The sequence below is a fragment of the Salvelinus alpinus genome, chromosome 26 (assembly GCF_045679555.1).
Source record: "Salvelinus alpinus chromosome 26, SLU_Salpinus.1, whole genome shotgun sequence".
Lineage (NCBI taxonomy): Eukaryota > Metazoa > Chordata > Actinopteri > Salmoniformes > Salmonidae > Salvelinus > Salvelinus alpinus.
Genome location: NC_092111.1, coordinates 25,330,143 through 25,346,590, shown reverse-complemented (window position 1 = coordinate 25,346,590; position 16,448 = coordinate 25,330,143). Strand labels below are relative to the sequence as shown.

At 43.4% G+C, this 16,448-nt stretch overlaps 1 pseudogene; it reads right to left on the bottom strand.

Annotated features, from left to right (window-relative positions):
• Window positions 1–1,321: 1,321 nt before the first annotated feature.
• LOC139554336 (DNA-directed RNA polymerase I subunit RPA43-like) lies at window positions 1,322–13,745 on the bottom strand (annotated as a pseudogene).
• Window positions 13,746–16,448: the final 2,703 nt, after the last annotated feature.

The window sequence follows — 16,448 nt, the reverse complement described above, 5'->3', positions numbered from 1 at the left end:
CTCCCGTCACTGACACACCTGGCTGATGACGCTTTAAATGTGTGGCCATGCTCGATGAATTTCCATGATTATACGGCTTTCTTGCGGAACAATGCCTTCACACCGTGATGATGTAGTCCACCACCCTTCTTCCGTCATCATATTTGACAGGGAAGCCAAAATGCTCCCATACATGAGACTTAAATGAAGCGAGAGGTTTTTCCAGTTCTTCAGCTTCTCCGCTAGTCATGGCTGTCACCGCTCTTTTTGCAACGCGAGCAACCAGGATTGATTCGTTGGGATTCAACATGCCCCATTCACGTGAACAGTACACACAACTGCTTTTAAAAAATGACCAAATCAACCTTCAGGCTTCAGAGTAAAACACAGCACGTATCTGTCTTGTCTTTATCTTTTCACTGCAACTCTGCATCGACATTTAGGGAATTATTACTTCGAAAAACAGCGGCAGTAAAACTGTATTTCACACTATGATGGTTAAACTTTGCAATTGATCCGCGGTTCACATGCGTGCCGAACCGTGGGGGGTGATCCGTACCGATCACAGATCAACTACGGTCCGTTACACCAGTACTATACACGTCAGCTACTACAGCGAGTGAAATCACTGCAACACTTAACAAAGAGCTGCAGTTAGTTTCAGAATGGGTGGCAAGGAATAAGTTAGTCCAAACCCTAAACCTCAACTAAATCTTGTAATAAATCATGTGGAAATTGAGAAAGTTGAGGTGACTAAACTGCTTGGAGTTTATGCATACCCCACAAGACATGCTGAGTCACTTTAATAACTCTACCAACATGTACTACGTACATACTACCTCAACTAGCCAGTGCCCCTGCACATTGACTCTGTATCGATACCCCCCTGTATATAGTCTTGCTATTGTTCTTTTACTGCTGCTCTTTAATTACTTGTTACTTTTGTCTTATTCTTATCTGTATTTTTTTTAAACTGCATTGTTGGTTAGGGGCTCGTAAATAAGCATTTCACTGTAAGGTCTACACCTGTATTTGGTGCATGTGACTAATAGCATTTGATTTGATTTGATGCCATCAAAGGTCTCTTCACAATCCTCAAGTCCAGAACAGAAATGGGAGGGGCACAGTACTACATGGAGCCATGGCTACATGTAAATCTATTCCACATCAGGTAACTGATGCAAGCAGTAGAATCAGATGTAAAAAACAGATTAAAATACACCTTATGGAACAGCGGGGACTGTGAAGATACACACACACATATTATTGGTGTATTGTGTGTAGATTGGTTAGGGGGAAAAATCGATTTAATCCATTTTGAATTCAGGCTGTAACAGAACAAAATGTGTAATAAGTCAAGGGGTATGAATACTTTCTGAAAGCACTGCAGTTAGTAGATGAAGACGATCCTGTGAGGTCTGTCAATGTGCATCTTAGGCAAGTCAGGGATCCTCTGCACATCATTCTTTGTTTATTCTTTGTATAACACTTCCTCTTTCTCTCTGCCTCCACTTCTTTTCTTGAAAACGCACAGCATCATAAAACATCTGTTTGTCTACATTCCATTCTTATGACTGCAGTGAAAACACCTGTTCAATGAATGAGGAAACTACTTCATGTGCTTCACTCATCTCGCAAGAGATTTCACTTTAGAACCAATGGAATGGTCTCAAATGTGCAAACTCCACCCACCCGATGCCTCAGACATTACACTTCGTCATTTAACAGACACTTATCCTGAGCAATTTACGGTCGTTGCAAGAAAGGAAAGTATTGTTAAGTTTTGCTGCACCGAAATAAACTGACAAACCCTACTGCAGGTCCTAAGTCTTGTTCCATCCTAACAAAAAAGCATATCATCAATCATATTAGACAGACACTCACACCTAACAGTAGGCCTAGCTATCTATTTCTCACATGTGTGTTCAGCTCTGTTTTCCATTCTGTTCCTCACATGAAGTGAGGGGGGTTGTGGCTCAACATATTTGAAATGACTCTGCACTCCCCCCCCCCTGTATAAACCGTCCAGATTGTATAATAATAACTTCCTGGTAAACAATGTGACAAACTGTACAACATGTAACAACACACCCACTCAGGTGACTTGGGAAGGTGTCTTTGAGGACACACAGTACATCCCTCAATAACCACCCACATCTACAATTATAACTGCTATCCTCCAACACACAAACTTATGAAAGGCACACAACACAGTCACTTCCAAATCTATAATTATTTAACGAATATAAAAACTTTTCTCTGCTTTACTGAAGCCTTCAATGTGGCACCTATACAAACGTAGAAGGGCTGGACACTAGCAACATGTTTCCCTCTCTCTGAGACCGTGAGGAAAACAAACAACCTGTCCAAAATGGCATTCTACATAATGCACTACTTTTGGCAAGGGCCAGGCCCTATAGAATAACTAGTGCACTCCATAGGGAATTGGCTTCCATTTCAGATTGAAGACTGCCAAGTTGAAGACACTGGTTAAGACTTGTTGAACAACCCTACAGCATGTTGATGTGCTCTAGTGATAGCTAGAAGGGTAAAGCTGTAGTTCTGAAATAAATTACTTCTGCAGGTTTCTATAGGAAACAATGTTAACAGCTGTGAGAAGGATCACCCCAACAACATGGGAGTCCTGGGGCTGTGATTAGCTAAACAAACAAAGTCACCGGGTCTACTGAAGTCATTTCATTACAGTCGTCATCACGGTCATCATCACCATCTTTTAATGTTCATTCAGTTTCACAAAATAATCTTGCTTCAGTCTTTTAGTCAGTGTCACAGTCATATTTATTTTTCTTCTTCTTGGTTTTGGGCGTTTCACAATCGCCATGGAGACAGAACACGATATCATCTCCCCGTTTTCTCTTCCTGTTTAGCTTGTCACTAAGGTAACCGTTGGAGTTTCTCCCCTTCAACTCCACAGGAGACCTCCACTCCACTGCCCTCTCCTCGTCTTTCTGTCGCGTCTTCTTTTTCTTCCTCTTCTCCTCCTATATGTGGCCGTTAGTGCCGGTGTCCTTTGCTGTTCCAAACACAGCGCCTCCCTGCTGGTCGGGTGTTGTTACTGCAGTCTCCTCCACTGTGTTTTTCTTTCTCCCCCTCCTCTTGAGTTTCCCAGTGGCGTCAAGCAAGTCTTGGCTTGGTTCTAGATCAGGTTCTAGAGCAGGTTCTGTGTCTGGTTCCTCCAGCTGCTCTGCAGGGTCGTTGGGATCAAAACTCTCTCATGCTGCCATCAGCTCCTGAACCCTGAGAGTGAGAAAACACAACACACACACACACACCACACAACCATCGCAGGCACACACACACACACACTTTAGTATTTATTTGGGATACAAGGCGATTTCTTGACTACTGATTCTGTGCAGGCCAGTCCAACAGCAATATAGTCCATCTCAGACACACCCTCTCTAACCTACTGTTTCCTGTCCATTCGTCCTCTGATCAGCAGGACTCCGACTGTGTCTGAGTCCAGCTGACAGGCCTCAAACTCCAGCTCCGCTCCTATCCTGGGCCCTGCCTCCCTCCAGGTCTCCATGGTGATGCGGGCCGGCTTCGGAATACTGGCGTTAAAAGAGCCGTGGATCAGACTCATGACTCACACCAAGCTTATTTACTCTACCCTGGAGAGGAAAGGAAGGGGAGAGAGGGGTAGGGGTAGGGAGAGGGGAGGAGGGATGGGAGAGGAGAGAGTTAGCTTCAACTAGACCTTTGCAAGCAGTGTTTCTGACCCTTTCCATATACACTATGTTATCATTGTAAAAAACTACAACATATCCACACTGCAGTCTTCTGTAAGTCACATCTGTTCTGTGTCGATTTGATGTCACACACACAGTTACAAAGCTCTCACCAGTAGTTTCTGTCCTCTCTGGGGGGGAGATGACAAAGTTGGCTTGTATGTCGAGGTGAATGTATCCAATATCGTCGTAGATGTCTCCATGCTGCCCCAGCACACTGACGTCATCATAGGTCAGAGGCACACCCTTCAGATTGCACAGGTAGAGAGGTAGGCAGTGTCATATTAATTAGTGCACTGCACACTGTAGCAAACTGAAAACCAAAAACAACCGTTTCTTTTGGACAAATTCAGGTAGGTCCCTCCTCATTTCGACCAGTTTGCTTCTCTTTGGGTCCTAGTGAATATGACCCAGCTGTGTTGTCAGCAGAGAACATTGGGTGTGGTGCATGCCAGATACACAGATATGTGCAGGCCAGTGGAGGCTCCCTCAGAGGAAGAAGGGAAGGCCAATCCTCCTCAGTGAATTCCATTTAAAAAAATAGTGAAACATTAAAAAAGCTATCATTTTTAGATAAAACGATAGTAAACATATTCACGTGATGTCACCAAATAATTTATTAAAGCACACTGTTTTGCAGTGAAGATCTACAGTGGCCTAAGCAGCACTCTGTAGGGTAGCACCATGGTGTACCCGGAGGACAGCTAGCTTCCTTCCTCCAAGGATCAGAGAATTAATCTAGTCCTGAAAGCATAAGCTACAGCTAGCTAGCACTGCAGTGGATACATTGTGGTGAGTAGTTGACTCAAAGAGACAATAGTTTAAATGTTTGAATTTTTATTTTTTTAAATGAAGAAGCAAGAGAGAGAGGGAGAGACAGAGCTAGTTATATTTTAATGTATTATTTTCACTTTCACAGCTAGCTAGTGTAGCCAACTCAAACACCCGGCTCAAACAGCAAGGCATGCTATGTTAGGTAGCTGGCTATAGCTATCCAACACTGGAACTATTCCAAGCCAAGGTAAGCTTTTGGTTTTATTAATTTATTTCCACCTCTGCCCGCCGGTGTAACTGCTAAAGTGCTTGCTGACTGTACACTGTACTGCATGATTGTAGCGGGTTTACTAATGCATTAGTTCTATTAGCTACAGTACCAGTCAAAGGTTTGGACACACCTGCTCATTCAAGGGTTTCTCTTATTTGTACTATTTTCTACATTGTAAAATAATAGTGAATACATCAAAACAATAAAATAACACATATGCTGAGCACTTGTTGGTTGTTTTTCCTTCACTCTGCGGTCCAACTCATCCCAAACCATCTCAATTGGGTTGAGGTTGGGTGATTGCGGAGGCCAGGTCATCTGATGCATCACTCCATCACTCTCCTTGGTCAAATAGTCCTTACACAGCCTGAAGGTGTGTTTTGGGTCATTGTCCTGTTGAAAAACAAATGATAGTCCCACTAAGCGCAAACCAGATGGGATGGCGTATCACTGCAGAATGCTGTGGTGGTTAAGCGTGCCTTGAATTCTAAATAAATCACTGACAGTGTCACCAGCAAAGCACTCCCACACCATCACACCTCTTCCTCCATGCTTCACAGTGGGAACCACACATGCAGAGATCATCCGTTCACCTCCTCTACGTCTCACAAAGACACGGTGGTTGGAACCAATAATCTCAAATTTTGTCTCATCAGACCAAAGGACAGATTTCCATACATTTACATTTAACATTTAAGTCATTTAGCAGATGCTCTTATCCAGAGCGACTTACAAATTGTTGCATTCACCTTATGATATCCAGTGGAACAACCACTTTACAATAGTGCATCTAACTCTTTTAAGGGGGGGGGGGGGGGGGGGTTAGAAGGATTACTTTATCCTATCCTAGGTATTCCTTAAAGAGGTGGGGTTTCAGGTGTCTCCGGAAGGTGGTGATTTCCACCGGTCTAATGTACATTGCGTGTTTCTTGGCCCAAGCAAGTCTATTCTTCTTATTGGTGTCCTTTAGTACTGTTTTTTTGTTGCAGCAATTAGACCATGAAGGCCTGATTCACGGAGTTTACTCTGAACAGTTGATGTTGAGATGTGTCTGTTACTTGAACTCCGTGAAGCATTTATTTGGGCTGCAATTTCTGAGATTGGTAACTCTAATGAACTTATCCTCTGCAGCAGAGGTAACTCTGGCTCTTCCTTTCCTGTGGCAATCCTCATGAGAGCCAGTTTCATCATAGAGCTTGATGGTTTTTACGACTGCACTTGAAAAAATTATTGAAATGTTCCGGATTGACTGACCTTCATGTCTTCAAGTAATGATGGACTGTCGATTCTCTTTGCTTATTTTAACTGTTCTTGCCATAATATCAAATCGTACTACACCAGCTCTGACGCTAGTCGGATGTGGCAGGGCTTGCAAACCATTACAGACTACAAAGCGAAGCACAGCCAAGAGCTGCCCAATGACACGAGCCTACCAGATGAACTAAACTACTTCTTTGCTCGCTAAGAGGCAAATAACATTGAAACACGCATGAGAGCACCAGCTGTTCCGGAAGTCTGTGTGATCACGCTCTCCGCAGCCGATGTGAGTAAGACCTTCAATTAAACAGGTCAACATTCACAAGGCCGCAGGGCCAGATAGATTATCAAGACGTGTACTGCGAGCACGCGTTGACAACTGGCAAGTGTCTTCACTGACATTTTCAACCTCTCCCTGTACGAGTCTGTAATACCAACATGTCTTAAGCAGACCACCATAGTCCCTTTGCCCATGAACACTAAGATAACCTGCCTAAATGATTACTGATCCGTAGCATTCATGTCTGTAACCATGAAGTGCTTTGAAAGGCTGGTCATGGCTCACATCAACACCATTATCCCAGAATTCCAAGTCCCACTCCAATTTGCATACCGCTCTAACAGATCCACAGATGATGCAATCTTTATTGCACTCCACACTGCCCTTTCCCACCTGGACAAAAGGAACACCTATGTGAGAATGCTATTCATTGATTACAGCTCAGTGCTCAACAGGACCCTGGGACTAAACACCTCCCTCTGCAACTGGATCCTTGGACTTCTTGACGGGCTGCCCCCAGGTGGTAGCGTAGGTAACAACACATCCGCCACGCTGATCCTCAACAAAGTGGCCCCTCAGGGGTGTGTGCTCAGTCCCCTCCTGTACTCGCTGTTCACTCATGACTGCATGGCCAAGCACGACTCCAACACCATCATTAAGTTTGCCGATGACACAACATTGGTAGGCCTGATCACAACAACGACGAGACAGCCTATATGGAGGAGGTCAGAGACCTGGCCGTGTGGTGCCAGGACAACAACATATCCCTCAACATTATCAAGACAAAGGACATGATTGTGGACTACAGAAAAAAAGAGGACCGAGCATGCCCCCATTCTCATCGACGGGGTTGTAGTGGAGCAGGTTGAGAGCTTCACGTTCCTTGGTGTCCATATCACCAACAAACTAACATGGTCCAAGCACACCAAGACAGTCGTGAAGAGGGCACGAAAAAACCTACTCAGGAGACTGAAAAGATTTGGCATTGGTCCTCAGATCCTCAAAAGGTTCTACAGCTGAACCATCGAGAGCATCCTGACAGGTTGCATCACTGCCTGGTATGGCAACTGCTCGGCCTCCGACCACAAGGCACTACAGAGGGTAGTGCGTACGGCCCAGTACATCACTGGGGCAAAGCTTCCTACCTTCCAGGACCTCTATACCAGGCGGTGTCAGAGGAAGGCCCTAAAAATTTTCAAAGACTCCAGCCACCCTAGTCATAGACTGTTCTCTCTGCTACTGCACGGCAAGTGGTACCGGAGCGCCAAGTCTAGGTCCAAGAGGTTTCTTAACAACTTCTACACCCAAGCCATAAGACTCCTGAACATCTAATCAAATGGCTACCATTCCCCCTCTCTTTTACACCGATGCTACTCTCTGTTATCATCTATGCATAATCACTTTAATAACTCTACCTACATGTAAATATTACCACAATTACCTCGACCAACCGATGCCCCCACACATTGACTCTATACCGGTACTCCCATATAGTCTCGCTATTGTTATTTTACTGCTGCTCTTTAATTACTTGATCCTTTTATTTCTTATTCTTATTTGTACTGCATTGTTGGTTAGTAGGTATTAACACTCTAAGGTGAAATTAAATAAATAAATTTCACCTGTTGTATTCGGCGCATGGGACTAATACCGTTTGATTTGATTTGGAAATAGGGCTCTCTTCTGTGTACCACCACTACCTTGTCACAACACAACTGATTGTCTCAAACGCATTAAGGAAAGAAATTCCACAAATTAACTTTTAACAAGGCACACCTGTTAATTGAAATGCATTCTGTGACTACCTCATGAAGCTGGTTGAGAGAATGCCAAGTGTGTGCAAAGCTGTCATCAAGGCAAAGGGTGCTACTTTGAAGAATTTCAAATACAAATATATTTTAATTTGTATAACACTTTTTTGGTTACTACATAATTTCATAGTTTTGATGTCTTCGCTTTTATTCTACAATGTAGAAAATAGTAAAAGAAAGAAAAATCCTTGAATATGTAGGTGTCCAAACTTTTGACTGGTACTGTATGTTGACTATGACTTTAGATAATATGGTGACACGATGTAGGAATTGTAGCGTTTAGCGGTTATGATATGAAGGTTTGGCTTGGAAAGGTGCATTCATTCCGGAAAGTTGTATTCAGGGTTGTATTCATTCCGCCGATTCTGTTGAAAAAAAAACATCTCTCGATGTTACATTGAGCTGGGTGAATGGAATATGAATGACAGTCATCCAATATGCTGTAATAGAAATAAGGCCATGCTCATAAAATAAATTATCGTTCCCCTCATCTTAAACGACACTGACCGCCACTGGTGTGGGCCTGTGCAGGTTAGAAGAACAATAGGCCTATGTGTATTGGGAACCACTCATTGTGTTTAGCTGTTATGATCATCAAACTGTTGTGATTCTGTTCTCGTGCTCAGGCTTGCAACAGCAAAGATATTCTAAATAGTAGCTATTTCGGAAAGATATGCATTTGATCTGCAAAGTAGATCGTATGCTAGCTCTGGTCCAGGGTGTCATTTAGCTGTGCTCTCAATAACAAATTGTTCAGGGGAATTTTGTTTAGTAACTGGCGTCAATATATAGCCTAGCTATTTTCGTAGCTCACCAAAGTAAAGATTATGCTAGAGTGGTGAACATTTCTCTGTATGCACAGGCTGTCAGTTCTCCAAAATACGAAATAAAGTACTTTTGAGCACTTTGTTTACCTCCAAACTACCTCTGGTGCACATGCAACCGATTTGTAGTACAAGTATTCAGCAGATTCCTGCCCTACCGTTAGGCTTGTTTACACTGAGCTGCCCTGGAGTAGGAACACCATCATGGTTAGTTGGCTCAAAACAAAAGCTAATTAATTAAGCAAGTGGAGTGATGAGTAGGATATTATCTGCCCAAGCAATATTCAACATTTATTTCATGGAAAAGTGACGATGCACTTTGTTGATTTACCTTGTTGATTTTAAATGATACAATGACTGAGGTTAAAGTGCAGACAGTCAGCTTTAATTTGGGGGTATTTTCATCCATTGCGGTATGTGTATTAAAGTAGTAAAAGGTTAAGTATTTGGTCCCATATTCATAGCACGCAATGACTACCTCATTAGCACACACTGTATATAGACTTTTTCTCTATTGTGTTATTGACTGTATGTTTGTTTATTCCATGTGTAACTCTGTGTTGTTGTTTGTGTCACACTGCTTTGCTTTATCTTGGCCAGGTCGCAGTTGTAAATGAGAACTTGTTCTCAACTAGCCTACCTGGTTAAATAAAAGGTGAAAAAATATATATAAATAAAAACTACATCAAGCTTGTGACTCTACAAATGTGTTGGATGCATTTGCTGTTTTGTTTTTTTGTTTTTTCAGATTATTTTGTGCCCAATAGAAAGGAATGGTAAATGACCTATTGTGTCATTTTGGAGTCACTTTTATTCTAAATAAGAATAGAATATGTTTCTAAACACTTCTACATGAATGATTATGGATAATCCTGAATGAATCGTGACCAATGATGAGTGGGAAAGTTACATGCGCAAATATAATACCCAAAGACATGCTACCTCGCACCATTACAATAACAGGGGAGGTTATCATTTCTGGGGGGAGTATGCTCAATGGGTAACATGTCTGGTGAGTATGCAGGCCTAGGAAGAACTGGGACATTTTCAGTTTCCAGGAAGTGTGCAGATCCTTGTGACATGGGGCCATGCATTATCATGTTGAAACATGATGTTGTGGTGGCAGATGAATGGCACGACAATGGGCCTCAGGATCTTGTCATGGTATCTCTGTGCATTCAAAGTGCCATCGATAAAAACGCAATTGTGTTCGTTGTCCGTAGCTTATGCCTGCCCATACCATAACCCCACCGACACCATGGGACACCCCAGCACAAGGTGCACCTGTGTAATGATCATGCTGTTTAATCAGCTTCTTGATAAGCCACACATGTTAGGTGGATGGATTATCTTGGCAAAGGAGAAATGCTCACTAACAGAGATGTAAACAAACATTTTTGAAAAATCTTTTCTATGTGCGTTTTGGAACATTTCTAGGATCTTTTATTTCAGCTCATGAAACATGGGAACAACACTTTACATGTTGAGTTTATTTTTTGTTCAGTGTATTATGCGAATGTTAACTTGTTGGCTCATCATTGCCAATGAAAGGAAGTATATTAGCCAGGTAGCCTAGGACAACAAAAAACTAAAAGTGTGTACTGTATGAGAGTCATAGACTGTTTTATAGATGGCATTGGGGATTTCTCTACAAGTAGGATGAGTCAACATGTTTTTCTACTTGCACGAACGCAGACACACACAGAAATCAGAACCATGGACAGCCACATCATATTTAGCTTACATTGATTGGACTAAATTGTTTTTGGTATCTTTTAGTCGTCACTGTATTAGACTAAGCGTAGGTGATTTGATGATGTTAAAATGTTGAAGTTGAAATGGTGCTGGAATAGTGGAGGCAGCTCCTGGTTTCTTTGCGACTTGCGGAAACTCTCCGTGGTTTTAAATCAATAGTTTAGTAGTCCGAAAATGCCTGAAACATTATCTTGCTTGACCATTTGTAGGTCATGTAACTGTTTGTTACATGCAATATGTTTTGTGGACAGAGGTTGCTCTCCAGTTTTGTGATGAAACAAAAGGTGTGATTGAATTTATTCTGCCACTGGGTCTTCTTAATGTCTCGGCCTTATATATATATATATATATATATATATATCTCACAGTGGCAAGGCATATGAACTAAACAGGTTATAGAGCAAACAACGCAATTATCACAACACATAGGTTTTAATATGGCTTATTTTTCTCTTTTGGCTTCCTCAGTGATTGTACCCTCACAAGGCTACTGATTGGTTTAAGTTTTTAAAAAAATATGTCACATGCACAAGTACAGTGAAATGCCTTTCTTGCAAGCTCTCCCTTTCTAACCAAGATCTACACTGAGCTCCATGTGATCGAGGGGGACTGGGGAGGGGTCATTGATGAGCACAAGGTCAGACATCTGGAAGCCAGAACACCAGATTCAGCAGAAAAACATTAACACAGTCCTTTCTAACTAAGATTTTCAAACCTCTGCTTGACCAAGAGAAGAAAATCGAATCAGTGCTTACAATTGGCATTGCTGGAGTGGGAAAAACTGTGTGCGCGACTGGGCAGAAAGAAAGGAGAACAAGAACATTGATTTCCTGTTTCCACTTCCTTTTCGTAAGATCGATCCTAATATTTGGACTGCAGTCTGATTGAACTGCTTCATCAATTATTCACTAACATGAAAGACGTTACAACTCTTGAGGGAGAGTCTGAAGTATTGTTCATCTTTGACAGTCTGGATGAGAGTTGACCGCCTCTGGACTTTGAAAATAACAAGGTGTTGGCGGATGAGACACAGCCAGCCTCCGTGGATGTGCTGATCACAAGCTTCATTACAGGAGAACTCCCCTCTCCTCTCCTCTGGATAACCTCCCGACCTGCAGCAGTCGATCAAATCCCTCGAGAGCATATCAGTCAGTGGACGGAGGTAGGAGTGTTCAATGACCCACAGAAGGAGGATTACTTTGTGAAAAGAGTCAATGATGAGAACCTGGCCAAAAGAATCATAACACACACATAAAGACGTCAAGGAGTCTCCACATCATGTGCCACATACCAGTGTTCTGTTGGATTTCAGCTACTGTTCTAGAGAGACTGTTGAGTGAAGCAGAGTGGAGAGATGTCCAAGACTGACTCAAATGTTCACTCACTTTATGGTATTTCAGACCCAACAGAGGAATCAGAAGTACCTTAGAACCTCTAAAGTTCTACACAAGGATGAAGAGATGATTATGTAACTTGGAAAACTGGCCTTCAAACAGCTGGACAAAGTCCATCTGATCTTCTATGAGGATGACCTGAGAGAGTGTGGTGTCAAAGAAGCTTCAGTGTACTCAGGAGTGTGTACACAGATCTTCAGAAAGGAGTGGTGGGCTGGAGGTCCCTGAGGATCTTCTTGGCCTTCCTGCGACACCGGATGTTGTAGGTGTCCTGGAGGGCTTGCAGTGTACCACCCTCTGTAGTGCCTTGCGGTCAGCGCCCGAGGATTTTTATACTTTAAAAAAATTTAACTTTAATTTATAGAGGGTGGTTCACCAATGAGACCAAATTCTCATTTGCAAGGGATCCCTGTGAACATACAATAAATAATATCTAAACTGTGCAATGGAGACCAGCGAGTCTAATTTCAAGGTGGCCTGAAGGCTAATCCATGAGCTGGGGGCATACTAAAAGCATTTTCCCCAGTTGCCAGAACAGGCTTTGATGCAGCCTGATAGTATGCTCTCAATGGTGCTCCTGTAGAACACTGTAAGGGGTCCTCGGGGACAGGCCAAATTTCTTCAGCCTCCTGAGGTTAAAGAGTAGTGGGTGGGTAAGGGCAGTCCCTTCTTCACCACGGTGTCCGTGTGGTTTGACCATGTCACCTCCTTGGAGAAGGCACCACACCATCAGAGTGCCTACCTCCTCCTTGTAGGCTGGCTCGTCGTTGTTGGTAATCAGGCCTACTACTGTCGTGTCATCAGCGAACTTAATGAAGTTGGAGTTGTGTGAGGCCACGCAGTTGTGGATATACAGGGAGTACAGGAGTTGAGGATCAGTGTGGAGGAGGTAATGTTGCCTACCTTCACTATCTGGAGGCGGCCAGTCATGAAGTCCAGGACCCAGTTGCATAGGGAGGAGTTCAGTCACAGGGCTGTGAGCTTAGTGGTGAGCTTAGAGGGCACTATGGTATTGAAAGTTGAGCTGTAGTCGATGAACAGCATCCTAATATATGCATTCCTCTTGTCCAGGTGGGTAAGGGCAATGTGCAGTGCAATGACGATTGCGTCGTCCATGGATCTGTCGGGGTGGTAGGCGAATTGGAGAGGGTCGAATGTGTCGAGGAGGTAGGAAGTGATGTAGTCTTCGACTAGCCTCCCGTAGCATTTCGGGATGACGTTAGTGAGTACTACAGGTCGGTAGTAATTCAGTTGTTACTTTCCCCTTTTTGGGCACAGGCATGATTGTGGACATCTTGAAGCAGGTGGGGATAACGGCCTGAGCTAGAAAGAGACTGAAAATGTCAGAGAACGCAACAGCTAGCTGCTCTGCACATGCTCTGTCGAGCTTTAGTCCGCAGCTAAGGATGTCGTCTGGGCCGGCAGCCTTGCAAGGGTTAACACGATTTAAGGATTTACATACGTCTTCCGTGAAGACCATAAGCACATAGCCCTCGTTGTCTTCAGGGGCTCTCCTCGGCAGCTCTGAGGCGTGTTGCTCGAAGCAGGAGAAAAGGGTTTTTAGCTCGTCGGGTAGGACGGTGTTGGTGTCTGCGATGTGACTGGCTTTCTTTTTGTAATCCGTGATCGTTAAAAGCCCCTGCCACATTGTCACGCCCTGGCCATAGAAAGGCTTTTATTCTCTATTTTGGTTAGGCCAGGATGTGACTAGGGTGGGCATTCTAGTTTCTTTATTTCTATGTTTTCTGTTTCTTTGTTTTGGCCGGGTATGGTTCTCAATCAGGGACAGCCGTCTATCGTTGTCTCTGATTGGGAATCATACTTAGGCAGCCTGTTTTTCCACCTTAGTTGTGGGTAGTTGTCTGTGTTAGTGGCCTGTATAGCCCTAGTCAGCTTCATGTTAGTTTTTGTTGTTTCTTGTTTTTGTTGGCGACATTCAAAATAAAAAGAAATGTACGCTCACAACGCTGCATCTTGGTCCGGTCATTTCCACCCTGACGACGATCGTGACACACATACTCCTCGTATCCGACCCGCTGAATTGCTCCTCAACTTTGTCGCTATACTTGATCAATCTGTGTGGGTCGTACTTGTAATGTTTTAACCATACAATTGTACCCGGTCACCTTGCCGTGTTCAGAAGCAGCATCTCTCTCCTTCAGTTTTCTGACAAGGCAGAAGCACTTAGATTATTTGCTTGAAAGATCTTTCGACAAGTGGATGGAAGCCTAGTAGTCTCAACGCAACCTTCCACACTTTCGCAGAATGTAATCATTCTTAATATGTGTTTAGACTGAATCAATGTTACCTCACAGTGAGATGCTGTGAAACGTTGGCCTCCACTCAACTCAATCTCCTCACACCTGAGAACGCTGGACCTGAGTGACAATGACCTGCAGGATTCAGGGGTAAAGGTGATTCCTGCTGGACTGGGGAGTACACACTGTAAACTAAAGACATTAATGTAACAAAGACTTCACATTTGTTGTAATAAACCAATAAATTGCACTATATACAGTGGGGAGAACAAGTATTTGATACACTGCCGATTTTGCAGGTTTTCCTACTTACAAAGCATGTAGAGGTCTGTAATTTTTATCATAGGTACACTTCAACTGTGAGAGACGGAATCTAAAACAAAAATCCAGAAAATCACATTGTATGATTTTTAAGTAATTAATTTGCATTTTATTGCATGACATAAGTATTTGATCACCTACCAACCAGTAAGAATTCCGGCTCTCACAGACCTGTTAGTTTTTCTTTAAGAAGCCCTCCTGTTCTCCACTCATTACCTGTATTAACTGCACCTGTTTGAACTCGTTACCTGTATAAAAGACACCTGTCCACACACTCAATCAAACAGACTCCAACCTCTCCACAATGGCCAAGACCAGGGAGCTGTGTAAGGACATCAGGGATAAAATTGTAGACCTGCACAAGGCTGGGATGGGCTACAGGACAATAGGCAAGCAGCTTGGTGAGAAGGCAACAACTGTTGGCGCAATTATTAGAAAATGGAAGAAGTTCAAGATGACGGTCAATCACCCTCGGTCTGGGGCTCCATGCAAGATCTCACCTCGTGGGGCATCAATGATCATGAGGAAGGTGAGGGATCAGCCCAGAACTACACGGCAGGACCTGGTCAATGACCTGAAGAGAGCTGGGACCACAGTCTCAAAGAAAACCATTAGTAACACACTACGCTGTCATGGATTAAAATCCTGCAGCGCACGCAAGGTCCCCCTGCTCAAGCCAGCGCATGTCCAGGCCCGTCTGAAGTTTGCCAATGACCATCTGGATGATCCAGAGGAGGAATGGGAGAAGGTCATGTGGTCTGATGAGACAAAAATAGAGCTTTTTGGTCTAAACTCCACTCGCCGTGTTTGGAGGAGGAAGAAGGATGAGTACAACCCCAAGAACACCATCCCAACCGTGAAGCATGGAGGTGGAAACATCATTCTTTGGGGATGCTTTTCTGCAAAGGGGACAGGACGACTGCACCGTATTGAGGGGAGGATGGATGGGGCCATGTATCGCGAGATCTTGGCCAACAACCTCCTTCCCTCAGTAAGAGCATTGAAGATGGGTCGTGGCTGGGTCTTCCAGCATGACAACGACCCGAAACACACAGCCAGGGCAACTACGGAGTGGCTCCGTAAGAAGCATCTCAAGGTCCTGGAGTGGCCTAGCCAGTCTCCAGACCTGAACCCAATAGAAAATCTTTGGAGGGAGCTGAAAGTCCGTATTGCCCAGCGACAGCCCCGAAACCTGAAGGATCTGGAGAAGGTCTGTATGGAGGAGTGGGCCAAAATCCCTGCTGCAGTGTGTGCAAACCTGGTCAAGAACTACAGGAAACGTATGATCTCTGTAATTGCAAACAAAGGTTTCTGCACCAAATATTAAGTTCTGCTTTTCTGATGTATCAAATACTTATGTCATGCAATGAAATGCAAATTAATTACTTAAAAATCATACAATGTGATTTTCTGGATTTTTGTTTTAGATTCCTTCTCTCACAGTTGAAGTGTACCTATGATAAAAATTACAGACCTCTACATGCTTTGTAAGTAGGAAAACCTGCAAAATCGGCAGTGTATCAAATACTTGTTCTCCCCACTGTATATCTTTGTTTAAATCACAATTAAAATAGTATTTACATGCAAATCAAGTTAAAGGCAATTCTGATTGAAATAGTAATTCTCAAAGTAACTTTCCACTCATTCGTAGTATGTAATAATTCTTATTATGTGTTTAGGCTGAATCAATGTTGGCCTCAGTTCAAACTCTTCACACCTGAAAGAGCTGGACCTGAGTGACAATGACCTGCAGGATTCAGGGGTGAAACTGC